This window comes from Rhopilema esculentum, chromosome 20 (genome assembly GCF_057945365.1).
Source record: "Rhopilema esculentum isolate cy_ngs chromosome 20, ASM5794536v1, whole genome shotgun sequence".
NCBI lineage: Eukaryota > Metazoa > Cnidaria > Scyphozoa > Rhizostomeae > Rhizostomatidae > Rhopilema > Rhopilema esculentum.
This window is the reverse complement of record NC_142834.1, coordinates 6,927,081-6,955,013: the sequence shown is the minus strand read 5'-3', so window position 1 is coordinate 6,955,013 and position 27,933 is coordinate 6,927,081. Positions and strand designations below refer to the sequence as shown.

Sequence of the window (27,933 nt, the reverse complement as noted above, 5' to 3'; positions counted from 1 at the left end):
ATCCTTCTGCTAAAATGTAGCAAAAAGTACAACATTGACTGTGTTTAGTTTCTTAATTCATTTTTACATGGTATTATCTTCAACATTTCACATTGCGCAATACTACTTCTATTTTCTGTATTTAAGGTCTTCAAATAGCACACTGTTAGCTCCGGGCTTTGTTCAAATAGCAATTTTTTGCATGCACCGTAAATAGCAGATGTACTTGATACTTCAAAGTAATTTAAAACTAGAAAAAGAGTAACAAATTCCTTTATTTTAGTTAATACATATATCATTAGAGATCAAAATAAAAAAGAAACAACTAAAAATTCATTCAATAATATGAATAAAATATTTTGACATAATTTTTAATATTTTTGATACAATATGCTGTTCGCTTAAAGCTTTCTAAAATATCAATTTTAAAATACATTTTCTGGTGTATTAAATGAAGATATCTAAATCTTATAATTTCACAGAATAAATATGAAGATTTTAGCAAGATGATCGAGAGACAGGCTAGACACAAACATGGCTTTGAAGAAACAGATAGTTTTTAAGATTCTAAAATTACTAGATAATTAATATGGAAAGATAAAACTATTAAAAGGTTTAAGCTATTAAAAAATCAGATATTTTTCGTAAAAAAATAATCAATTTCTTCGTAAAAAAAGATTGGACGATACAATTATCTGGAGAAAATTTTATTACTAGCCAAGTTCTTAATGTTCTTAATTACTAGCCAAGCAATCAATGCTGCCCCACAGCACCCCCCCCCCCCCAAAAAAAAATTCTGCAGTCCCTAACTCTTCTTTGCACTTCTGAACCTTTGTTGTTCAGGGGGTACAATCTTACATCTCTAAGTGATTAAATTGCCTATTAAATTGGGACGTTTTTTGATAAGGAAATTTAATGGGGGCTAATAAAAATCATATGAAGGTTGCCACGAAAAAGCTCGTTTTCAATGCTTTTTCACTCTTTTCCAGGTCACCTCATTTACCAGTTTACTTTATCTAAAAAATTGTAAAAATACCTGGTTTATCTTATCATTTACCGCTGAATATGTGACTTATCATGGACTAATATCATGATACTGATCAAAAGGCAACAATTGGCAACTTATTCAAGGGTGAGGATTTCTTAGCTATTTCTTACTTCCATGGTAGGGGCAAATCGACGCAGGACTATACCATATTAAAATTTAGCAACATTGAGATGACAAAAGATACACCATTTTTATTGTAATGGAAACAAATATTTGAAACCTTGGATATGACAAAGGATAAGTAGTGCAAGTCAAAGTAAATTGAGATTGAATTAAGAAACCTCTTAAAAACGGATAAGTCCCTAAGAAATCTGTTTTTGGACTGAGTTCCACAAAGCAATATCTTTTGAATATCGCATGCCCTAATTTGCTCATACACAGAAAAGGCTGAGCCCCCTGCCCCATTCCTTGGTTGAATCATTTGAAAAGGAATGCTTAAAAACTTTTCATTTCCCCGTGCAATTCAAACAATAGGCCAAAGAGGCATCAATGCCTGGGATCAATGCCTTCGAAGACCCTCTCACAGCAAACAACTCTAGTCACGGTCAATAAAGGAGCTCGAAAATGCTGGAAATTGCTGAGAGAACAAATTAAATAATTGTCAGGTAAGTTTATACGTCGAATACTACGTATGTTGTTGGCTTTTAGCAACTATTATGCGATGCAACTTATTAGCCACAATAATATCAGATTATACCAAAACGAAAGCCATTCAGTGCTGAGGCGTGACTCAGGGTCCTGTAATCTTCAACCTCTCAGAACTTTGCCTTCGAATTACTTTATCCAAGCAATCTCATTTTTGACACTCGAATATCGATACATGTATCACAAATAATGTTTTCTTTTCAAAGAAGCAATCCCACAATCTTCACAGACATCAAAAGGCATCAGGTCTTTGGAATACTGGCACCATGGTCGTCGAGCACATCAATTCGGACCTACAGAAAAGAAAGGTTTTTGATTATTTTTATAATTAACTTTGCAATGAATTTCATTCACGTAATCACGTTTGGCCCCTGAAAAAACCTTGAAATATTAAACTGTTTTAGTTTCCCACTACATTTTTGCTGCTTACAAGTATATCTACAAGGGCCTTCGGAGCAGTTTGATGAAGTGCTTGGGGGGGGTGTAAATAGTCTGCAAGATCAGTTATTACCTGTTTAAAAAGGTTTTACCCGGTATAAATATTTCTATTATTATTATTATTATTATTATTATTATTATTATTATTATTATTATTATTATTATTATTATTATTATTATTATTATTATTATTATTATTATTATTATTATTTATTCAAGACTTTGCCAAGGACATAATACAAGCCAAATTCAGCCTTCTAATTCAGAAAATTAATCTGAAGGAGCCAGAAGGGGGAAAGATGTCAGCTTTTTGTATATTTCATGCAAGCTTATCGTTTGAAAAACTTTGAAATGGCGCGTACAAGTGGAACCTATAATAAAATACAACTTTTTGTATCATACTCAGTAAAGTGTAGAACATTGGATAATAACAAAATAGGGAACAGAAAGTTAAAGTAATAATTGAAAATTTGCTCAATGTCTTGCAACTGACAATTGACAGAGTTCGTTTTGACTCTTCATCATAAGTTCATTTGAAATTTTACGTCTACAAATTTTGAAGGATAGCTTTAAAAATGAGTTTTTTGTAAATCCCTGCTGTGTGGAATATTGTTGATAAGATATACTCATGCTATACCTGAAAGTAAATTATCCATTAAACAGGTTTCAGATTTCCAGTTTTACTAGGCTCTACTGGGGGGGGGGGGGGAAATGGGTAGGTTTGGGGTAAGATGGGAAGTGCGAAAAAATCTGGATATATTTTTTTCAAAAGTCTTGTTGACAGTTTTTCTAATCAAAAGGACCCGCACTATCCTCCTTGATTTGTTAAGACTGTACTATTCTCTAGCACCCCCCAGCCTACAAATTTTACCCCTGCAGGTCCTGATTACTTCTTCGGACTGATATGAAAGTAACGGTATCATCAATATTAATAAGAATAAATAGTGAAGCATGTCAGACCGGAATCGAACGCTTATCAAACATCTCATATTAACACTGCTTTTAACCCAAAAGCATTTCCAAGCAGATACCCTTGATCATCATAAACATAAAGTTCACTTGATGCATTCACCATCACGATATTAAAACATAACACCTTCGTGTGAAGGGAAAGTAACGAAGAAATACAGTGCCGAAATATTGACAAAATTACATCAGATTTACTTTTCTTATAAAAACTATAACTCCTAAAAAAATGCCTGCCAATTACATCAGATTGCCTCATTTCAATACCTTACGTATACCAGATGTACTTACTTGAGAATACCTAGGCCAAAATAGGCAAATCTTAAGAAAATACGACCTACCTCTTTTTATAAAATTTTAGAAGAAATACGTGAAACACGTTTTGACAAGAGTGGGTAGGGAGAATTATCACAGCCACATCACCCCTTGGCGCCGCTGCTGAGTGGAACTAATCCTATGGGATGAGGGATAGCCCCCACTCTTGTTCCCCCTCCTCAATAAGAGGCGAAGAATGTTTGCAAATAAGCAAAAAGAACGCCAAAATATCGAACAAGATGGATTGTTAACTATATCGAAGAAGCAAGGATTTTTAGAGAGTTAAAAGAAGAAATGAGGAAAACAGAGTACCGTTCAAAAGAAGAGGCCCTTCTGAAGAGCAAAACAAGGAGGCTATTCACTCTTGCAAATCGCATACGAAGCAAGGAAATCGAATTTCTACCAAAACTAAAGGATATAAAGGAATTCTCAGATAAAACAGTAGGATTTCCATCAAAGGTATACAAAATTGCTGCTGAATGATTTGCTTCTAGAACGCAAGTCTTAGAGTGTTATTTTAAGTAGAACATTTCGACTCATTGAAAGATGCCCTCGACCCTCTCCGTAAGCTTACAGCAAATGCAGCTGTCCTTAAGGTTGGGCAGTAAAACAAGACTGCGTAATCTTGCTTTGGTTCCTCCCATTTTCTACGGATTTACTCCATCGACCGCCCCTTTTTTCCAAAGTAATAAAAGGTGCTTGTAGCTTAAGTCGCGGCGAAAAAAATCCTTGTTCTAGCATCTATTTTCCAACTCATATCATCATACGCTACACTAAATTTTGCTGCCAAAATTGAATATCTTGTAAGCTTTTATCAGTCATTTTAGATCCGTGGTACCGTTAAAATTTGAAATTTTAATGTTAAAGAATAAATCTGCTCTTTCGGTAATGGGACTACAAAGATAATAACAAAAACTATTTAAACAGCAAGATAGAATGTAAACTTGAATCTAACTGTGGCCTTGATAGAGAGATAAATTAGACCGATGTTATCATTTGTTAAAAAAAGAGATGTACCTTAAAAACCTTGCATATTTTTGACTCGTCGAGCGAGGAAATTCCAATAGCCTTAAAATTTCAACTCGCTTGATTTTCAAGTCCAAATAATTAGACCTCTGATAATGCAGACTTTTCCAGTATTTCTTATTTTTATTTTCCAGAATCTTTAGTTTTTTCTCTGTATATCAGTCTGCCAAATATGTAAAACTTTCTAGCATGGTCAACAATTCTTTCTATTCTCTTGTTCCAAATTTCAGGGTTGTAAATTTTCACATCAGCTCTATCTGACTGTGATTTTACCTCTTACTTGTTCGGGACACGCAACCCTCAGTCCTTTGTTTCGAAACAATACCGTCTTAAACCAATCAGTGTTGCAGGGCCATAGCACATGGGCATCAATAACAGCATTGGCACATCTGTTCTTTAGGCCGGTTTCCACTTGATTCGCTCTGGTCGCGCGACTTAGCGAAATCGAATCAACAAGTCAGCGAATCGGCGAACGCGACCAGTCGCCCAGTAGTTCAACTGAGTTGAACTACTCAGCGAATGGTCGCGCATTCGCAGCGAATGAGGTACTTCAATTTGGGTATGCCCCATGTGCATTCGCTCAGTCGCACGATCAGAGCGAATAAAGTGGAAACCCGCCTTTTCTGGGACCACACAACTCTTGAACTTCCCGCCAGGGCTTCGAGTGATAATGCGCATGTGCAATGACCCTGAAACGGGGGCTAGTGCATGTCTGGAAGTCGGGCATGATTTATCTCTCGAACAGTTACAATCAAGCATTAGCTGAATAAATCAATTCAACTTACATCCTCGTTTTGAAAAATACTTCAAACTTTTTGGTACTGAATTTTTTACTTCAGCCTCGGAGTCAAGAACCAAAATGTTAGTTTTGTGATTTGGGTTTTATAAAGACATGAAATTAAATCTATTATAAGAGATTCGGCCGTAATCAGCGATTAAAGGTGAAATATTTTAACAAAAAACGATTTTACCATCAAAGCACTGATAGGTTTTTAAACTGAATATCTTTATTGAATCTGAAATACAAACACAATCAAAATGAAAAATTGTATCCAAAAAAAAAGAATTGTGGGGAGGGGGGATCCTATACTGAACTACCAAAATTAGTACAAAAAAGTTTGAAGTGTTTTAAAGAAAGCCGAAAGTGGAGAAGGTGTATTAAAATGGGCTACTTTTTAAACAAAGATTGATATTATCATTAGGGTCTTCTCAATGTTCAAGTAAACTTAAGGCCATAAAAACTGATTCATGACATCCCCATCCAATAACCGCCCATGAGTGACATCTTCTTGCATGCTTCTAAGGGCCTGTTTATATGAGCAAATTTATCCCACCTTCCAGCATATGGGCTGGCAAGTAGGATAAAATCACCGCATGTTTACATGCAAATTTTATTCCACCTTCCAGCACATTGCTTCTTTTTTATCCCAACTCCCAGCTGTCCTTCAGGCATGGGAATGAGAATATCCTTGGCAAGAAAACTTCTACCTCCATAAATTGAAGGCAAGAAAACTAAAGAGATTAAAGCGAAAGAAAGGACGGTTTGGGTCAAGCCTGGACGTACCGATTCATGGTGGCAAAACATGATCAATGAGCAGGCAACGGAAGAGTTATGGAAGAAAAATTTCAGAGTTTCCAAGAATGAATTTCATGATCCTTGGTACCCGAGCTTGGACTTGTATTCATTCAAGCAATTTAACAAATGGCGGATCATTGTTCCAACGAAAAGACTTAACACTCATGGACTTAACTCCTTCGTTTGTCGCCTTTTTCTTGAAAGAAGTGAATCTGCGCTTTCGCACAAGTACTAATTTCATCCCACCTTCCAGCCAGTTGAGCGTTTATATGGGAAAAATTTGATGCCAACAGGTGAGATCCGGCAGGCTGAGAGCAGGATCTCATATGCCCCGGATAAATTGTTTCCCATGTCAAAATTACAAAGCTTACGAAGGTTAGATCTTACCTCCCAGCCCATATGCTGGAAGGTGGGATAATTTTGCTCATATAAACAGGCCCTAAAATACTTTGATTCTTTTAAGTTTTGGTCAGTTTTCTTTTTCTAAAGCAGGGAGCAATTTTTCACAACAGCTGCCGACATTCAGTATTAGGCTACAGAACTTTAAGGAAGGGTAAAGTTAAGAAGAGGGGCGAAATTTAGCGACTAATAATAAAACAACTGGAATAGAAGAACCTCAAATTTTTGTCAATCGCGTTGGATGTTCTGCCTTCTCTAGATGTAGAATATCCTGTTTTTTCATGATGCAGTGGCGCATCCAAGTGCAGCTAAACATCAGGATTTATAAACGGCAAATTCTAAATTAACAATGAGTTTTAGCAAAGAATTCTATATGAAATGCAAGAACTCAGCAAATTGCTATAGAAATACATTCTATTGAGTTCAAAAAAGGGCGTTTCCAATTTAAATGACTGTTTGATGGGCGTGTGAACAAAACATTGGCTTAGAACCACTACGAGCACAATTATTAGTTTGGCACTGTTTTTGGGCTTTTTTCTTAAGCTCAGTTTCAAATAATGGCGATAAAATGATATACTTACATTAAATGGCCATTTGACTTTCGAGCCCTAGTCTTAAGTCATTGATAACTTCTAAACGTATATAAACATAACTATGGACGTTTCTCTACACCTCCACCATTCTTTAATGTAAAACGGAACTCAGCATATTTTTATAACTATCAGGGAGTAAATTACCAAAATCCATGTCCGACTGATTTCATTTCCATAAACAATAAGAAAGTAGAGCAATCAAAAACTGCAGGATGCGTGATGTGCAAAGGTGCAACAGGTCACGCAAAATTTTAAAGAAGTGTGCTGAAGGCTGAAATGGGATCAACCAAAGTAAAAAATCGACCAAGGTCAAACCTGTGTTTCAGTGGAGCCACAGGCGATCAAGGACACATTCACCAGCTTCCAGGCTTCCCACATTGTAATTTCTCCTAACTCTCCATTTTCCATTTAATTTGGAAATGCAAACTTTTAGGTAAAGAAGACAAGAAGATAAACGATGATTTTATTACTACTCTCTACCAAAAATGCCTTTCACCAAGGCAAAGCAAAATATACTATATTTAACGCCCGGGGCGTGAATAAAACTATTGGTTTTTGAATGGAGGGCACTAAAAAGTATGATCATTTAAAAAATTAGGGACGTTGAAATGGGACATAAAAATTCGAATAAACCGTACTCTCAAACAAACTTCACTTTATGCGCAATATTTTGGAAACTGACCCCCGTAGGATAGGATGTAGGCCAGGCAAGGCCATTTGTAATACAGTAGAGAGCTCGCAGCTGTAACTAAGCCTAGTCAGTGCATTTAGCTAATTGCAGGAAATCCAATTTTCAGCATGGAAATTGTAAAGAGGGATAATGATATGCAGGTTCTTTTAACTGGGTTGATACGATTCAGAGTAATGCAGCATTTGCACGGGCCATTGTGAATTTAATTTGAAAATCAAATTTCGCGACGACCTGAGCAAGAGATTGGTAAAGACCACACAGGCAAGTCCGTCGATTGTTACTAAATAGCATTCCAGAAAAGTAGATTACTCTTCGTTGTAATACAAATTGCAGCAGATTGAAAATGGTTAAGGCCTTTGGTAAGAATATAATGAAACGGAAGGAATATTTTAGCTTGATGCTATCAAAAAGTAATACGATAGTCTTCGCAGTCATATAAGATTTACAACAAACTAATTGAAAATGCTACTAAGGATATTTCTAATGCTTGGGAAGTCGACCTATCAGATTTGTTTCGCCCACAGAGTAGTTGCATAAATGGAAGACTCATTAAGGCACAGTTGCTGCCCTGAAACGTTAAAGAGGGGGCTGTCTGTAGAAATTTTCAAGAAGCCACACCCATGACCACACCCATAGCCAGACCCCATACACTCGCATTTGTATTAAAGGTTCTCTGTTGGGTACATAAAATCATTCAAACTATTCATAGACACAAAAGATTGATAGAAAATTGCTTATTGGTAGAAAATAAAAAAAGTTAAGGGTTAATTCATATGTTGAAAAAGAGAAAGTCACTGAACCAAATGGATACTAAATTGCTGAGGGGGGCTGAGCCCCCAAAAATCTCCCTTCATTTGATCGAGCCCCCTTCTACGGCCCCACTGAATTAATTGTACGCACTGCGCTAGGGGTATACAGACGTTTTGAGCTTATATGCAAAAAATGGGAAAACGATATAAAGAAATTGTCTATACCCCTTTAAAGTCAAAAGGAGCGTGCTAAGTAGATTTTGTCTCAATAAATACGGGACCCTCAAATTCTTCTCTTTTTAGTAAAGTTGTTATAGAAATGTATTTTTAGAATATTTGAATACTGATTACATAACACATAAAGCGCAACTGATAACACTGAATGTAAAAAATTAGTTAAGGGTGTAGCAGGGGTTTTAGCTGAGAAATCTTTTTCCGCAAATTATTTCTACGAAATTAATAGTTACCCGAAAGGTTGTCACGCCGAAACTTTTTGTACGAACCACGCATGCGCAATTTATATTGGCTAAAACTAAGGCTAAACATTTGAGTTGTTGCTAACATTTTAACGTTCTTCCAAACTTAAAGGACTAGCAGTTCAAAAACATCATCGTCTAGCTCCGACAGAAAGTTTCTCGTGACGTCGAGCTTTGCAAGAAAACCCTTTTTGACGATATAAATTTCTAAGAAATTTCGGCATATATACTTTAAAACAACTGGCAAAACACATGAATTGACACTAGAAACCTATCGATTTTTCTTTCCTTTCCTATGTATTTTAGAAATTTCGACCTTGGATGGAGACTTTGATTGAGGTGGTTGGTTTAAACAGAATTGTTTTTGAATGAAACTTAGAATTTGAGCCAGTGAGATACTAAAGTTTCTTAACATTGTCGCATTTTCAGTGCTCAGAGATTCTTCAAGTGTCTCGAAAGTTCAATAACGATCTTAACAAATATGTGTTGATCTATAACCTTGTGTGGTTTTGCTTTAAACATCTAAAAGACTGCTCAACATTTGTCTGAAAAACTGATCAACATTTCTGCAAGTCTTTTTTCCAAAATTTAATCCGCTGAAATTTTCTGTATTTAAATGTACGACTAATAGGGATCGTTTTAATTTGAGGAGTTTGGGGCCCCGGTTTCTATTCGAGAAAATACGGTAATTGAGTGTATTTTCTAAAAGTGTTTGTGCCCACGGATTTCTGTTGTTTCGGGCTGGTTCATATATTTAAGAACCAAAACCAAATTGCAATGATTTGTTAGGGGAAATCCTGGGCTCAACTGGCCATATCCTTACCACTTCGTAACGTGTTTCCCTTTTTTTTAATAAATATAGCCAATTCATAACATTTTCGAGGTCATGAGGTCATAATTTAAAGATTCAACAAACAGATTTTTATCTGGAAAAACCGTAGCCTTTCTACTGCGGTATAGATTGTGCGAAAAGAAAATCTTTCCAAGTTCAAAGAATTTTAGTTTCATTGGCAGTCTGAATTAAGCATCTACAGTCATCATATCAGATGAAGAAATTTTTTAAAAGTTACAACCATTTGCTGCATTAGTAAAAATTATTCTTTGAAGTAATATGGCTCTTGGCAAAATTAGTGCAAAAATGGCACATCTAATAATTTCTTTCAACTGACATTGCCAGGGATTTACAGGCAGAAACCCTGTAAAGTAGGGGGAGGGACAAAGATTTTGTGAAATAATTCAATCCAATGGAATTCCAGCAATTGTGCATTGTTTTGGTAGTGAGGAAAATAAGCTGTCCTTAGATACTCTTTATTTAGTACCTGTATGACTGAGCGACACATTCAAACCTAATTCAAATCGTGTTTGAGTATCAAAGACCCAAGAGGCAATTCGACGAACTGGACTGTTCAATCTGCTTGAGACAACCCCATATTCACTCCCCCGCCTGAATGCTAACTAATATAAGGGAACCAGTCGATGGTTTTACGATAAACCTCAGTTTTCTACTATAACATATATATCTTTCATGAAACATTTTCCTCTCTAAGATACGTTTCAACAGAAATTTTTTGCATACGTTTTGCACGGCTGTTGCTCAGATGCAACTATGGTGATATGCTTCTACACTTGGTAAAACAAATTACAAGGTTGGTTCGAGGAAGATCTTTTAGAATAAAACCTGCAACTTTTCAAGCGCCCCCTCCCCCTCGAGTACTTACAATCTACCTAAACCCTCTAAGCAAGCTTTGTTTACGTCAGAGTTCTTAACATGTGACTTCCATCTAAGAGTGTAACGTCCCATTCGCTAAAAGATTTCCTCCACTTGGTTTCCAAGCAATCTTCCGATTTATAAAAAAATTGGCAAAATGTTTCTAACCCTAGCAAACCTTTAAAAAAATCTTTACAAAAGTAAGAACAAGGTTGGCTGGTGATCTCACTCTCCCGTCTCCACCTTTCAGGCACTGCAGAGAAGATGGGCTAGGGGGCAATAGCCCCCAATTTTTGCTGAAATATAAAAAAATTAAGACGTTAACCACCAGCAAAGTCTCTTTCTTCGGCTTTAGCCCCTCACTTTTTTTGGCCCCCACCCCCACTATTCTCAACGCTCCGCGGTGCCTGCCCCTACATACAAGACAGTGCTGGCGACAGGACAAGTTCTTCTACAAAGCTTACATTGTTTTATATTGTTGGCTTGATGTGAATATTTTTTGAATAATTTGTGGCTCAAGTGCTCTGATTAATGTTGCTCTGATTAAAAGTTATTTGGCTACACCTAAATAAACTGTTACTAAAACAAGTGAATATATCAGCTATTAACGAACGTTTTAGAAGCACCGTTGATCAGCTTATAAAATCTGTTCTGCTTTGTTAATACGAGGTCATTTTTGAAAAAAATGACTTTTTTCTCTTCCTATTTCATCTGAGGATGATCCTGTTCGTGGGTTGCTCTAGCATTTGTGAAAAACCGAGTCTGGTTGTTCTGATAAAGTGTGTTCCTTTAAAAAAGAGTATTTCTCCTTTAGCTCAAATCAGATGCAACTTTATCTAGCCTTCCCAAGACTTAAAATCCATCTAAAATTCAGCGCGTAACAATTTGCTACACTTTGAGCATAGTCTTGTGTTTAAATGATAGTCTTATCGTTCTACATTTTGTTAAATTTTGAGAGGTTAAACACTGAAAATTTTGCAATGCGAAGAGCAGCTTTAATGAAACGCTGAAAACAGAAAAGATGCTAAAGCCCAAAATACATTGACTTTTGGCTGAAGATTGTGAAGATAAAAACAATAAGGATATCAAGATTAGAAAAAAATCATTATTAACTGATAAACGAAAAATCGACTCCATATTCATCAGCCGTATATCGTCGGACAAATAAAAGAAGAATTCATTTGAAAAATTCATCAAAGTTTGGATACGAGAGGATTCTTGTACAGATTGTGTTTTCCATTGCATTAAAAGCTAATGCGTGATTAAAAGAAAACGCCTGTGCAAGATTAAGTCTTAATAATTGTGTTTCTAAGATATACATCGTTGTTTGCTCTGGCTAATGATTAAAAAACCCTTTGAAGGTAATGAGATTGAAAGTTTCTAAGATGGTGAAAGATCATCTGGTATGACATGCTCTCTGGTTTCCATAACCATTGGTAGTAACGAAACTATGGAATTACTTACATCAAACAGCCGAATAATTGGAAATATTACCACCCATGAGCATTGAATCTTTAGTCGAACAGGCACCGATTTTCATATGACACGATCAAATCTTTCCTTTAAAAAAATGCTAAAAACCATGGCACCCCATAAACAAGGACTGCACAATACTCAAAAAATAAAGCCCTGCAAAAATAACTATTTAAGATAAAGGACCAACTTGTAAAAAAACCTGAAAAACAGGCTCAATTCTTGATGTACTTAGAAAAAGAATGTTGTCATGAATGAAAGGGGGTAGCCTTGCTTATTCAATAGATTAAATAGGGTATATTGCATATCGGTACATCGCAAAAAATGGAGGGGCTATAGCCCCTGCTAGCCCAATGGCTGCGCGGTGCCTGCATGCACTCAGGAAGTCAAGATATTAGAATCCTTCCCAGTAGACTGCTCTTGCACAGGCGTTTTCTTTTATTCACGCATTAGCTTTCAATGCAATGGAAAACACAATTTCTGCAAAAATCCTCTCGTATCCAAACTTTGATGAATTTTTCAAATGAATTATTTTCCTATTTGACTCAGTTTTCCATAAATGTTAGAACAACCCACGAACAAGATTATCCTCAGATGAAAATATGAAGAGAAAAAAGTGGTGTTTTTTTCTGAACAAATTTTTCTGAACAAAAACAGAGCAAATTTTATCAGCAAACCAACCGTGCTTCTAAAATGTTCGTGCATAACTGTTATTTGCTGGTCTTAGAAAGACTTTAAATAGTTGTAGAAAAATCAATTTCAAAATATCATAACACTCGTTAAGAGCACTCGAGCCACAAAAAATATAAAAAATGTAAGCTTCATTAATGAACTTGTTCTGTCACCAAAACTGTCTTGTATGTAGGGGCAGGCACCACGGAGCGATGAGAAAAGTGGGGGTGAGGGCCAAAAATTTGGAGGCTAAAGCCGAGTAAAATGAGATTTTACTTATGGTTAACTTCTTAATCCTTTGCATTTTCGGAAAAACTAGGGGGTTATTGCCCCCGTGTCCTCTTCTCTGCAGTGCCTGAAGGGTGGAGATGGGAGAGTGAGATCACCAGCCAACCCTGGTCTTCCTTTTGTAAAGTTTTTCTTTAAAGGTTTGCTAGGGTTAGAAACATTTTGCCAATGTTTTTCCAAATCGGAAGATTGCTTGGAAACCAAGTTGAGAAAATCTTTTAGCGAATAGACGTTATACTCTTAGATGGGAGTCACATGTTAAGAACTCTCACGTAAACATAGCTTGCTTAGAGGGTTTAGGTAGATTGTGAGTACTCGAGGGGGAGGGGGCGCTTGAATAGGTGCAGGTTTTATTCTAGAAGATCTTCCTCAAACCAATCTTGCAAGTTGTTTTACCGAGTGCACAAGCATGTGACTATAGTAGCATCTGAGCAACAGCCTTGCAAAGAACATCTAATTGTTTTACAAGATCCTTGTCCCCTCCCCCTACTTTAAAGGGTTTCTGCCTTTAAATCCCTTGGAATGTCAGTTGAAAGAAGTTGTTAGATGTGCCATTTTTGCACTAATTTTGCCAAGAGCCATATTACTTCAAAGAATAATTTTCACTAATGCAGCAAATGGTTGTAACTTTTAAAAAATCTTTCATACGATTTGATGACTGTAGATGCTTAATTCAGACTGCCAATGAAACTAAAATTCTCTGAACTTGGAAAGATTTCATTTTCGCGCAATCCATGCCGCAATAGAATGGCTACGATTTTTTCAGATAAAACTCTCTTTGTTGAATTTTTAAATTATGACCTCATGACCTTGAAAATGCTATGAATTGGCTCTATTTTTTGAAAATCAGGGAAACATGTTACAAAGTGGCAAGGGTAAGGCCAGTTGAGATCATTGTAATTTGGTTTTGGTTCTTAAATATATGGACCAGCCCGAAACAACAGAAATCCGTGGGCAAAGACACTTGTAGAAAAGACACTCAGTTACCGTATTTTCTCGAATAGAAACCGGGGCCCCAAATTCCTAAAATCAAAACGATTCCAATCCGTCGTACATTTAAGTATAGAAATTTTTAGTGGATTAAATTTTGGAAAATAGACTTTGGTGAAATGTTGATCAATTTTTCGGACAAATGTTGAGCAGTTTTTTAGATGTTTAAAGCAAAAGCACACCAGGTTATAGATTAACACATAGTTGTTAAGATCGTTGTTAAACTTACGAGAAACTTCAAATTTAAAAAATTTTTGATGGACGACGATGTTTTTGAACTGGTGGTCCTTTGAGTTTGAAAGAACGACTGTTTTCAAAAATTTTGCAGACACTCAATGTTTAAAGATTGTAGCATTTTCTTTAGCCAATATACATTGCGCATGCGTGGTTCTTAAAAAAAAGTTTCGGCGTGACAACTTTTTGGATAACTATTAATTTCGTAGAAATAATTTGCGGAAAAAGATTTCTCAGCTAAAACCCCTGCTACACCCTCAACTGATTTTTTACATCCAGTGTTATCAGTTGCTCTTTCTGGGTTATGTAATCGGTATTCAAATATTCTAAAAATACATTTCTATAACAATTTTGTCTATCTGTTCTTTTCTATGTAGCATCCCCAAACATACACGAAGTGTAGTCTTATTTGAGCGTTCTTCTTATCTTTCCTTTCCATTAGCGTAAAAAGAATATGTTAGTTCATGATAAAGTTCTTTGCTCTTTCATATCATTCACCCATATTTCTATATTTTTATTTCAATAATTTTTATTTAATTTTTTCTATGTTGTCATTTCTTAATTTGTCCTTGCTCTTGTTCTGGTTCACTTAATTAACATTGATAAATTTTTAGACATTGTTCAAAGATAGTGTCCAAAAATAGCTAATGTTTTATAGAATGTTGCAGTTCAAAAAGAAACTATTTCGTTAGGCATGTTTTCTAATTGTATATTTAAGTTTGGCAGCACCTTCCAAGAAAAGGATCTCACCAATGAGAAAGGAATTTGAGGGTCCCGCTTCCGTTTTTTATTGATAAAAAAGTCTACTTAGCACTCCGCTTTTGACTTAGAAGCTTAGAAGCAGAGCTTTTTTTTCGTTTTCTACTTTTTTATTTTCCGTCAATAAGAAATCTTCTATCAATCTTTTGTGCCAATGAATAATTTGAATAATTTCTTATACCCATCAGAGAACCTTTAAAACAAATGTAAGTATATAGGGTCTGGCTATGGGTATGGAATGGGTGAAGTAAATCAACTGATGACCTTTGACCGAGCAATAATGACCTACAAAATTGTCAACCAGCTTTGTCCTGAAAACCTACAAAACAAATCTATAATTATCCTAGATTGCGTGCGGTACAATATAATGCTATAACAGCGATGAATGTAAGTAAATAGTACAAGGAAAAAAATTGATCAAATGAATAAACGATGTTTCGAGCATAACCCGTTATATAGCCTACAAAATAAGTTCATAAAAAGGTCTGCCATACCAAAATACAACACGAGGAACAGCAAGGGTCTCCGTGTACAAAGACTGAAATTAGAACACACCAAAAGAAGTTTCTTTTACACAGGTCCAAAAGCTTGGAATAGTATCCCGCAACCAATTAGAGACAGCGAATGGTAAGATTCACACAAAAGCTTAAAAATCACCTTTTGAGCTAACTGACATTAGATGCAGAAATCCATGGAAGATCAATTTTTAGGGCAATTTTATTGATATTCTTAGGGCAAAGTATTTTTGATTTAATACGTTAGAAACTGTAACTTTTTACTGTAATTTACTTTCATAGAGGTACTGAATGAATATCGTGAATAAATATGATCCACTGAATTAAATGAAGGGAACAAACTCTTGACTCTTTAAAAGAAAATAGTATTTCCTTTCTGGTTTAATTAGCCTTGAGCCTCGATCTAACGTGAACCTGCGTCATCGCCCTTCCATGACCTCGATGAGTCTTAACCCCTTTCGAGGCTACATAGGGATTGCTGAATGAAGAATTGAAATGTACAAACAACTTAATAACACGTCAATTAAAGTAGCGATTATAAGTCCTAAAGATTATACGGCTAATGTAAAACTAATTAAAAAAGCAGACACTGAAACATCAATAGAAATCTCAGCTGCGTAGGGGTCACTGCAAAATATTCTTGTCAAATTCAGTTCACAGATTGAGTGCCCTTCTGTAAGAGTCAATGCTGTCTCTAACAAACACGGAGGAAATTGGCTGTGCACCAACATTTGAAGAGACAAAAAGTGGACTTAAAGTGCCTATGCAGCGAAATTTACCATTCCAATATTTTAGAAGAAATCTATAGAATCCTTCGCCCTTGTTCTTATACAAAAAACAGTATTCCGATAAGTTGAATGGTTCTTTTTTTATTGAATGTCAAAGTATGCATATTTTGCAGTTGCGTTGCGAAATTTTATTTCCCGCTGTGACGTCACAGTGCTGAGTCGAGGCGAAACTATTTAGTCAGGCCTGTTAAATCACTTATTAGGTCGAATTGTGCAAAGTGTGATACTAGCATGAAACTTTGCAATAATTTAAAGTTTAACACGCTGAAAAAGACAGGATATGGACCCCGACTGAAAATTTCCCCCTTGTTCTATTTTTAGACTGGGGTACTTTGCCCTAGACTTTTATTGACGGTATTATCGTATCTCAGTCTCACTTTGGTAGAGTAGCATGAAACTTGTCAACAAGGGGCAGTTTGATACGCTTATAAAGATAGGATATGGACCCCGACTGAAAATTGCTCCCCTTGTTCTATTTTTAGAGTGCAAGATATGAATAGGTACTATATCACATCTTTCTCACCCTATCAAACTGCCTTTATATTGAGAATTTCCAATGGTAGAATTAGAGGTCTGAATCAGAGTACCCCAGTCTAAAAATAGAACTTAGGGGCAAGGTATGATTTGGTTCGATATCCAATCTTTTTCTGAATGTCAAGCCGCCTTTATAACGAGAATTCCAAGTTTCTATGACCTGGCGTTCTCCGTTTGTTGCCAGGGGTCTGGACCAGAGTACCCCAGTCTAAAAATAGAATTTAGGGGGCATCATATGATTTGGGTTTATTTTACATTTTTTTCGGCTCGTTATACTGCCTTTATATTGTGAATTTCAACGTTCTATGACCTGGCGTTCTCTGTTTATGACCAAAGGTACAATTAGGGGTCTTGACCGGAGTACCCTAGTCTAAAAATAGATCTTAAGGGCAAGATATGATTTGGGTCTATATCACATCTTTTTCAGCGTATCAAACTTGGTGTTTTCTGAAATCCTTGTATCGGTCCTTGTATCACAATTTGCACAATTTTTCTGCATGTCTCCCTCACTAAAACCTATTCTGTACAACCGCAGTTTCCTGATTGCTGTCGACCCGACTCATCACGGTGACGTCACAAACTAGCCTTGATTTTCGCAAGTACTACCTATTTTCAAACTCTGATTAAACACACTTTTGCTGGTCAAATTATGACAATTTTGGTGTCAAACGTATCGGAAAAGATAGGAAAATATAACTCTTAAAAAAAGCAGGACATAAAATTTCGCTGCATAGACACTTTAAGCTATGAAATGAAAAAAAGAGAGCACTCGTAAACATGGGCTTCGGTGCAGATTGGAAAGAGGGGGGGGGGGGGGGGGGGAGGCCAAGGGAAAAAAACAATCATAACAAAAGGTTTTGAAAAAAGCTCTATATTTTTGCAAAAATTGGAGGGGCCATGCTTCCAGCACCCTTTCATCGGGAGGCCCTGGAAAAACATACTTAAAATATAAGAGAAGCTAACATTGACCATCTTTTGAAAAGTGCCAAATTTATGCCTTTTGCTATTGTTTTACCGGACATTTTCGTGCGATTATCCAGGGAGGTACCTTCTGCCTTTCAACATTTTTTAGTCCTATTGAAAACAAACGCTATATGTTAAAAGCAATAGCAGTGAGTAGATTCCTTCCAGGAATTAGAAAAAAAGCAGGCCAAAAACGGTTAGCCAGACAATAACACCAAGAATGTACGGCTTTAGTAAATTAAAAGAAGTCAAAATGTATTCTTATATCCGGCTGAACCTGACATTCCTCTAATGGTTTCGAAACATCATGTCAAAAACAAGACGGTGTAATTAAGGGGATCTGTTTCTTAAGTAACATGATAGCGCGACTTGAGCTTGATTTTGTAATTAAATATATTAACCTTAAAGCCAAAAATAGAGCAACTATTAGGAAAAAAGAGCAAAACAAAAACGATTTGAAGAGAAACAATGATTGAAATTTTTTAATAAATTCTGTATTGGTCTGGGATATCCCTAATCGTAGGAGGATGGAGAAAATCTATCAAAGTAGCTATATGGAGCTCTTTTGGCTATGTGTTAAGTTATGGATCTTCTTACGTTTCTTGTTTCTATAACTGATGAGGCTGCAATGTTAAAACAGGAACAATCGACGACGCATCGAATATTGCATCATTCAAACAAACTAGGATGACGATTTAAAGTGAAATTTCCCTAAAAATTCTCCTTTTATACCTTCACTGAAAATTCGACACCATGATCTGTACAGAAGCAAACACTAAGCAACTATTTTATGATGCATTTGGTAGGGATGATATGGAAATGATCATGATGATCAAAATGATGATTACGTTCACGACGATAAAGATAATCACGATTTGACTATGATCGCGATTTTGATGATGATTATAGTGATCATGATTAACAACGCGATGTTCATGACAATCGTTATCAAAATCAATGATGATAGTGATTATAGTGATTACATGTTGATAACAGTGATTACAGTTATTATTGTGATTATAATGATTAATGATGGTTATAGAGGTGGTAATGATGATCATCATAATGTTGGTAATGATGATGTTGTCGTGACACCGTGGATGACGAGGAACATTTTGATTAAACTCTCCCTAAACTCACGTTCTGAGGCTATCAAGCCATGCAAAATCTCTACGTAATCAGACATTGCTCCTTCCTCTATAAAGCCGTATAATCGATTGAGGAATAAACTTGCAAATCGGATTTCGTCTTCATCTTTGCAGTGAAGACGCCCACACCACCTATAAGATTTTAATCCTGTAAACACCGTCTTAATATGTTCGGCTGCTGTTTTCTTCACTGATATTTCTTGGTTGAGTCCTTGCTACACTTTTTTAGATCACATTGGCCTTCATACAAATCGGACGTACACTGCAGAACGGGAGCCTAATGCCGATGCAAGCAGAACAGGTATGCACGTGCCTTTGATTCAAGGATTTACGTTGGGACTTAAAAGGTATTATAATATGCCAAAGGTGAAACCAGCCGATACAATACCATTGGTTAATGATCTTTGCAACGGATATGTGAAAAATCATAAAACTTAACGAGTTTCTCTGGTAGAATTTTACCGGTGTATAAGATATTTTAGCTCGAGTGGAAACCTTAATTTCCCTAGACAGAAAAAGTAGGAGCACATAAATCCCATTTTCTTAAGCGAAAGTTATACAGGACTCTTTGTCTTGGTGTTGTAGATCTGAAATGTATGGCCGATTTTGTATCAAATTTCTACGCGGTTGAATGGTCAAAAATTTGTTTGTTTAAATTGGACAAGGTTGTCCCGAAATCATCGATTTTTTTAGAATGAAATTGCAAGTTTCATTAACAAAGAATAAATTTGAGAATGACATTAAAACAGAATTCAGTTAACAAATAGCACTGTTTCTTGTTATTAGATAGGTCCTATGATCAATAATGTACAAAAAGTCCTTTATTATATAACATTCATATAGGATGGACAGTTTTCATTGCGATTGCAAGCTCTACAGCCCCTGAGAACCTGCTGAGATACAACCTGCAAATTTCTAGAGGGTCCTCGAAATGTACTAAACCACCGCGCAGATATAATTAAGTGTACGAGTATACCTGCATATTCTTTTATTCAAACGTTTTGTCACATGCACTTTAAAAAGTGGTGCACCTACAACGTTTTCTGGGTTTAAGTCCTGGAAATTTCTTGAAAATGGAAGTGAAGTTAAACATGCTTGGAACTACTTCAAAATCCACCTTGTGAAACATTATTTTGGCATTGACTAGGAAATGGAAAGAAAGAGGTGGGTCTCTTTATATAGCCTTTGAATGTACCAAGTTTAATACGTACATGTAAACAAATACCTATGTTAACATACATGTTAACACATAAGATTAACCTAGTTGTGATGAAAAGATGTCTAAAGAGGAGGGTGGAAAGTTCTGGTCAATAGAAAACCAATACCAGTCAACCTACGGAGTTTGAAAAAAGGGTCGCACACTTGTAATAATTAATTTCCCGCGCTTACATAGTTTCAATGTCTCATGCATATAATTGCGAACCTTTCCTTGGTAAATGTACTGAAAACGCACGTCCTTTGAATTTTGCTATCATATTGTCGCAGTACTTAAAGCTCGAACTTCTCAATTATTTATCGAAAATTGCTTTCCCGATTTATGTTGTTCGGTGTCACGAATTGACTACCAAGTCTACTGCACTGAACTAATGGAAGATGTGCAGGGAGGAATTTTAGCGGCAAGGATTGGGGGAGGGGTGCTAGATAATTTCAGCATTTTGGAGCCGCAGCCTTCAGGTGCCTGGAGAATGCATTTTTTACTTTTAGATAAAGGAGTTAGGAAGATATATAAAGCAACCTTTCCGAATCATTCTGCTTTTACCGAGTAGCCAAAAAATGCTTTTTATGGAATCAAAGCAAAATTTACCGAAGGACACAGAAATGTTTGGGGGGCGTTGCACCCCAACGACCCTGTAAATCGGTAACTGTGTGCCTGATGATGTGTAAAAAGGTGTCTAACGAGATATTGTATGTAGGTTCAGTTGATCTCGACTTTTACTTCCAATCTGTCGCAGCTCAGAACTCAAGATGAATCTCTCTTTTAAGTGTTACCAAACGTGATCTTCACTGGCACACCTAACATTACCAGAGTGACTTTTTCAATATACTACTTACCTATCGTTCACGATCATTGCTGTTTTCTTTGTCCATCAGCACTGCTATTTAACCCACAATGCATTGCTGTTTTGAAACCATCCAGTCCTATGCTTCATACCCTATGATTTTGCTTTTTAAGCGCGAGTTGAGCTATCTCCAATCTATAAAAAGAGAAGAGGCTTTAGTAATCTAAACAAAGGAAAAAACACAAATGCTGGCTTGTTGTGATTTGGGTTTCGCGATCAGTATCATTTCAAGAAGTTTCCATTTGGTTGATCGACAAAAATGCTTATAAAGCGATTAAAACCATCTAAACCATTTGGCACAAAGTGCTTGAGAACATTCATTGTACACTATTTAAAAGCGTTGAAACGTGGGCTTTACATTGTACAAGGATTCATTACTATCGGTGCAAAAGGTCCAAAATGGTCCATCCAACGAGCATGTCTCTAAAAAAATAATCAATGCTGTGTCGAAAGTGACCATAGGTGAGGGTAATTAGTGGTTTTGTTTTCGAGAGGTGGGACAACTTGGGCAATGAGCATGTTGATAGATGTCTTGCAACAGGCACAAAATGAAGGACAAGGTACAAATAAAGATCAGCTTGTGTTATTTGGATTACAAACAAGGGATTTGTTGAGTTGGAAAAGACAAACGCAGTTATGTCTGGCATTTTCATAAAAAAATCTTCCATTAACAATCTCTATATTGGCGATCATTTGAATTGCTTAGGAGATATATCATTCCTAAATATAAATGGCTTAAACTAGCAAGAGAACGATTATGTATAAAACTTTGCTTAACGAGTCAACATGTATGTCTAATCTTAGAATATGAAAAGGAAACTATCACTCCTGGGTCCACAACAATAAAAGATAAATTTGGAAACCTGTCAGAATTCTGGGTTTTCTTTGTACACATAAATTAATGAGAATAAGGATAAAGCTGTTAATGGTCAAACAAGGGTAGCAAGTTTCAGTTTTTAAGGGGCTCAAAATCAATTTCTACGAATCATGAGATGTGGTTCTTTGACAGAGAGATCTAAAACCTTCGGATACTCGAGAAAAAACAAACAATAAAAAAAGTTAGCTCCACAGCCATGAAACAGTGGTTCAGACACTGGTGTAACAAACGTTTGGGTGTAACCACTTACTCGAATAGTGTTTTATCATGATTCAAAGGTGATTCAGATATTGGTTAAGAAACTGATACAAAGGCATTCTATTGGTTATTTTTCAAAACGTGATTCACTTTTAATCCTGGCACAAGCATATGCGACAAAGTGTGATTGAAACACTATCTAATTGTATCAGATGGATCAGGTTATGTGACGTTCAGGCAGAGAAAGATAATACAATTAAAAGGCTTATTATCAAAATTGCCTTGCCCTAGCCAAGCGCATAGAAATGACGTCACCAAATAATAAAGGTAGGGCGAGCAATAAGCATGACTTAGAAATCGAACGGTTTTCGGATAGTGGATTTTTGTACACAGATTAGGTCGATAAGAAGGAAAATTAATAACTGAAGTCCTTTAAAGAATGACAAACAGTTCCGTCTGCAGGAAAAATCAACCACAGTAGTTAACAGTAACGGAGAATGAATATGCATGAATGTATCTGTTTCTTCTATTAACTTCCAAATAGGGAGCTGCATATGACAGATGGCTGAGAACTTCAAAGCATGACATCGTATTTCTATATATAAACCTTGAAACATGAAACAAAAACCCATCCACGCCTTCTTGTGTGTAAGCTTTCCAATCGAGTAATGTCATCTATTGCCCGGGTTTGTTGATTCATAACTGACATTTTCAACAGTTGTATAGTATCCTTTTTCGGTAAGGTAAAACGAGGACCTTAACATTTCTGACCTTCTCATTCCAATCCGCTGATGGTCTGCTCAATCGACAAAGTAAGAAGATATTCATGACATGTATCCACGCTCTCTGTTACCTGAAATTGCAGAATTGGTGAAATAAATAGATGCCTGTCGTCTCAGTGGTTAAACAAACGTAAGTTAATTTTGTTTTAAAAATCATGGACTCTGTCTTAAACTTCGTTAAGATGAAAACATTTTTTCAAGCTCTCATTTAGGCATCAAATTTTGATAACTAATCCACGGGTCTTTGTCAACTTGCCGTCTCCATTTCAGATTAACTTTTTCATTTTATAGTGAATAATTTACAATTATTTGATTCTTTCAAAATAAAGGCAATGCACAAATAAGGCGAAACAAAAATCGAAGGCTTCCTGGTTCAGATAGGTAACACACTCACGCTAGATTTCCGCATTTTGAACACTTTTGTTACACTAGGAATATAATATACCACTAAATCCAAAAGATGAGAAAGCACTGAAGTAAATATTTAAGTTTTCAATTGAATGAAAGATCGTGTTCATGGTCAGGGGGTTGGATTTTGATTGAAGCCATTTGACTTTTGAAGTTTGGTCAAATAAATTGCAAACTATTCAAAGTGATTCTTTAAATCTTCTTCCATGGCAAATAGCATGCAGTCTTGATCACACATGACAATGACGTGTCTCTTTGGCAAATATGACTCTTCTTTATCAAACACATCGTATAGTGTTTTCAATTGATAATGTTAGAAAGATTTATCTCTACAATTTTTTAATTTAGATCAAATTAATTGAAAGAGCATCATGAAATACCACTTAATGGTATGGCTACTTTTTATCAAATAACTGTAATTTTTCTAGTGATCCGTTCGCAAATTTAAAATTTTCATCGGCCATACCTAACCCAGTCCTCGATTGAGGCTGCATATATTGGGGTATTACTTGGTTTTCTTTCCGCTTAGGATACGGTTTCAGGTCAAGTCTAATCTAGAAGAGGAACTTTAGTCTCCATGTTTTTATGACCTTTTTAAACCTAAACCCAATCTCCTGAAAAAGTAAATAGTATAATTCACTTGTTCTTTGGACCAGACGCCACCCAAGAGTTTGGGTAGTGTTATGAGACAACCCTGAATTGGGTTTTTCAAGAGGTGTCTCTATGTCTGGTAGTCATAGTTACATCACCTAATTTAAAAATTTCCTCCCATTGCTGAAAGGAGGTCTGAGCGAAATTACAATTATAATTCTTACATCATCTCCCATCTCCCAACTAAAAAGGTTCTTCACTTTTTTGAAGAAGATTCTTTTCAAGCAAAAAAAACTTCGATTATCTGGCTTTTGAGCAAAACTGATCTTAAACCAAGATTTATTAAAGATGACATGTCTGCATCTTTTGATTTCTTTAAAAGTCATTGCCAATTAGCGAAATATCTTAGGTTCAATTGAAAGCTGATGGCTGTAACGCTGGGTTTGTTTCAGTAGTAATGGCAAAGGAACGAAATTAACAAATTATAACTTATCTTACGTGATACGGAATCAAGTGAAGAATTAGCACACTAAATCTCACAAGGAAACATGTTTAACTTCCAGACAAAACCATCGATTTTGTTTCAAATTAACTGGGTTGGAAAATATTGGTTGATTGTGAAGAGAGTCAATAGGAGGGTCATGTATTGACACTGTCTTTAAAATAGATTCTACTGCAAATAAATTTGATTAAATAAAGATAACACCGTCCAAAAACGTTGAAATCTCACCTTTCACGGAATCGAAAACTGATTAAATTGCCATTGGTTCAATAGGTAGGTTTCCATTCGATGTAAATCTAAGATAGCAGAAAACATTATTTCCAGGGGATATTTGTAATGAGTGAGGGGAAAATCAGTAGTCCATGGAAATCTCTTACACTTTTGGTGGAAATCTTATTGCTCTATCTGAAAATCCCTAGAATCATTTTGCTTAGGTGGAAATTTCGTACGCTATTTACACGAGTTAGTTCCCCTGGCACTCTGAATGTAAGACATGAATGCAACAATCAGTAGGATGAAAAAGTTACAGAGTCCTCCTGTGGTCTCACTCCAAAGCCCTCAACAAGAAAACCCCTACTCTTCATATATTCGTTTTAAGTACTAAACATGTGTCAAAATTGGCTTCTGGCATTGGTCAATTAACAGTTTGTAACTAAACATCTACATCTGTTGTAACTAAACTTAGAACTATAAATTTGTTCTGAAAAGACTTCTCGAAGATATTTATTCCTACAACTACCTCAGAGACCGCTGAAGCTGCCCTTTTAACAGAAAACTTTGTTTATCCATGGTTGCTTCACTTATACCAATAAATTAGTTTCTATCTGCTTCTGATGCACAAGCTCTCCCCTTGCACTTTTCATTAAATATTGCTTGTAGTGATTATGCAAAAAGGGTATGGGATTGACACCAAAATGAAAGGATTTCTAGGGATATTCAGATAATTTTGAAAACTTTTTATACTCCTGTTTTTAGAGGTATCACAGAAGTGTTTCAAAAAACTAATTAACTGCAACATAAATGTACAAGATTTACATGTAGTGATTCTCCCTTCAACCCATAGCCAAAACGGCTTCCTAAAGGTGAATGACACTTGTTACCTATTCTTGCAAGGAATGGTGATATTTTCTGATGAAAAATGCAAAATTATAGAAAAATTACATTTGATTTGAGAGAAATGTTACATCTTAAAAAAAGCAAAACTCCCCCACCAAAAGGCAATATAAAGTGAAGTTTCAGGTACAGCACTTTATTTGAACTTTCAAGTTGCCTTCCCTGGTTGCTAGCTTTCTCTGGACAACAGAAGCATATCTAGAGACCATGTGAGCCAAAATCAAGAAAGAAGATTTAAGATGATTAGTTATTAAAACATAAAAAGATGAGAAGCTCAAACGAATTTGGTATTATGAGTCTCTTACAAGTATGGAGCTATTTACAGTATTTGGTAAGAGAGTGACCCATAACATTGTTCAAAATTTATTGGCTGACTGGAACTTACATGAATTGAAGCAGTCCCTCCTTCAATATTTTTCATCACAGAGTAAACCCTAACCAAAGAAGCCTCAAGGAGGATTAGAGACACTTGACTTGTTTTAAACAAATGTTGCCAATTGAAAAGATTCCTAAAGGGTTGGTAAGCAACTTTTTGGGTTTTGGAAATAAATTTTCGAAATGACTGTATTTCAGTGCAAATTAATGATGAGGGAATATTTCCAGCTGTTCAGACTCCAATTTTTACAAAAATAGATGTTATCATTTACACTCCAAACAGAAAAACAGTGCTCAAATTTAGAGCAAAATATGACACTTTCTCGAAGCTTAACATTTCTAATTTTAGATTCATACCCAATGATAAGAAAGCAGATATTTAATATCTAAAACCAATTTAAACCCAAAAAGGATTACTTAAGCTAAAACAGGCGTTGTGCTACTAAGCTCAAAACTATTTTCCTTTTCACTCTCTAGATGGTTGGTGATGCAAAATAAGAAAACAACAGGCTAATCGGAAACCTTAGTAATAAATCCTGATTGTTTTGTATGTTCCCTTGAAAGATCAAACAATAAAAGGGTTTCAATAATAGAAAGCATTTTTTTGCAACTTTCTACAATCTCTACAATTTTGAATTTAAAAGTGTAACTGTGGTAATTATTGTCCTTATTTCGGCTTCCTTTTCCAATTGGCCTGTCTAATTTTACCTTTGTTCCAGTAGGTGCAAGGTGTTGAGTAAAGAGAACATACGCTCATTTGCAAGATTGAAAATGATCCCTTTTCTCTAACATTCTATACACCATATAAAATTTTCCCATGTGCTTTTAACAAAATGAATAAAATATCTGTTAAAAATTGTGTCAACAAATATAAGCTATCATTTCAAGGACTTGGCATTAGAAGGACTTGTTTGTTATCCAATTGTTTTTGAGTCAATTTGTTGTTTTGCTAAAAATGTCGGGAGTTCAAAAGATTCCACATAAGAAGAAAAATATTTTCATAAATCTGCTTCACACAGGACCCTAGGTTCTGATTACACCTTTAAGCATTACGTTCTTTAGTGACTTAATACCCATCAAAATACTGTACAAAATGGGTTCACACTGCTTGGGAGACAGAGAGAGCTGCAATGTACAGCATATATACCTACACACTTTTATCTTACAAGAATACTGAATTTTTGCTGAGCTTCAACATTCTTAATTTTTTTTATTTTGAGCCTAAGATTATTTTTAAGCGACACAATGTAATGTATAGCTGGGTTGCATAATACTGTTTAGCAACAGTCTGCTATGCTTCTTGACAAGGAACGGTTTTAATAAATACTAAATAACTTTAAATAAAATGGCTACTCACAACATGGGTACTTCGTATACTTGCGACTTGTTTGAAAATGAAAACATCGCTCACGTGGCCTGGGAAGCATTAACTGTTGCTGTTGTTGCGACTTATGTTGTTGCTGCTTTGTTGTGGAGGGTAAATCATATGAGCCATGCCAAAGCTCGATTCTATAAGACGTTATTCAAACAGAAGTAATTCCTAGTTTCAGCAATTGATCAGAGAAAGATGGAGGTAGATCTCCTGGAGATAGGAATGAACAGTCCATTGCAATCAACTCATCCGAAGATGGTCATTAGACGGCTTGCAGGGTCATGCCTCGCCTTGCTCCATCTTCCCCCAACTAGACCTATGAATGACCTTACCACAGTGATCACATGCACACAAATTTGATCTTTATGGGTCCGAGAGCTCATCAGGAGTGTACATAATTGAGTGGAGATGAGACTGGAAGGATCATTGTTGGGACGATGCCAGATATTTCAAACTAGCATGGAATATATTGCTTTCTTTTCGATTTTTAACCGTCCTGTGCAGACTAACCAAAAGGAGACCAAGGAAGAAAAGACTCCCTTTTGTTCTTGTTGAGAGCAAGGACCTAATCTATTGGTCACACCATATCATAAGACATATACATTCGATTCAAACTCTCAGTTTTAGGCTGCTGTAACTTCTACCTTTTAAGCACATTTGACATGATTTGAGAAAAGCACAT

At 35.9% G+C, this 27,933-nt stretch overlaps 1 protein-coding gene and 1 long non-coding RNA gene across 3 annotated transcripts in view; one reads left to right on the top strand and one right to left on the bottom strand.

Annotated features, from left to right (window-relative positions):
- Positions 1 to 351: 351 nt before the first annotated feature.
- Positions 352 to 27,342, bottom strand: LOC135687132 (uncharacterized). Its single transcript, XR_010516155.2, has 5 exons — positions 27,237 to 27,342; positions 24,620 to 24,687; positions 22,880 to 22,961; positions 21,026 to 21,168; positions 352 to 1,965 (listed from the first exon to the last, which is right to left on the bottom strand). It is a non-coding gene; the product is annotated as an uncharacterized LOC135687132 (long non-coding RNA).
- Positions 19,195 to 27,933, top strand: part of LOC135687119 (cartilage oligomeric matrix protein) — a 38,941-nt gene continuing 30,202 nt past the window's right edge. Inside the window, exon 1 of one of the 2 annotated variants that reach the window (XM_065203593.2) lies at positions 19,195 to 19,274. The gene's annotated coding sequence lies outside the window, so the exon portion shown is untranslated. Of the gene's footprint in view, positions 19,275 to 22,507; positions 23,021 to 27,933 lie in introns of those variants that run through there. The other variant, XM_065203595.2, reaches the window with a different exon arrangement.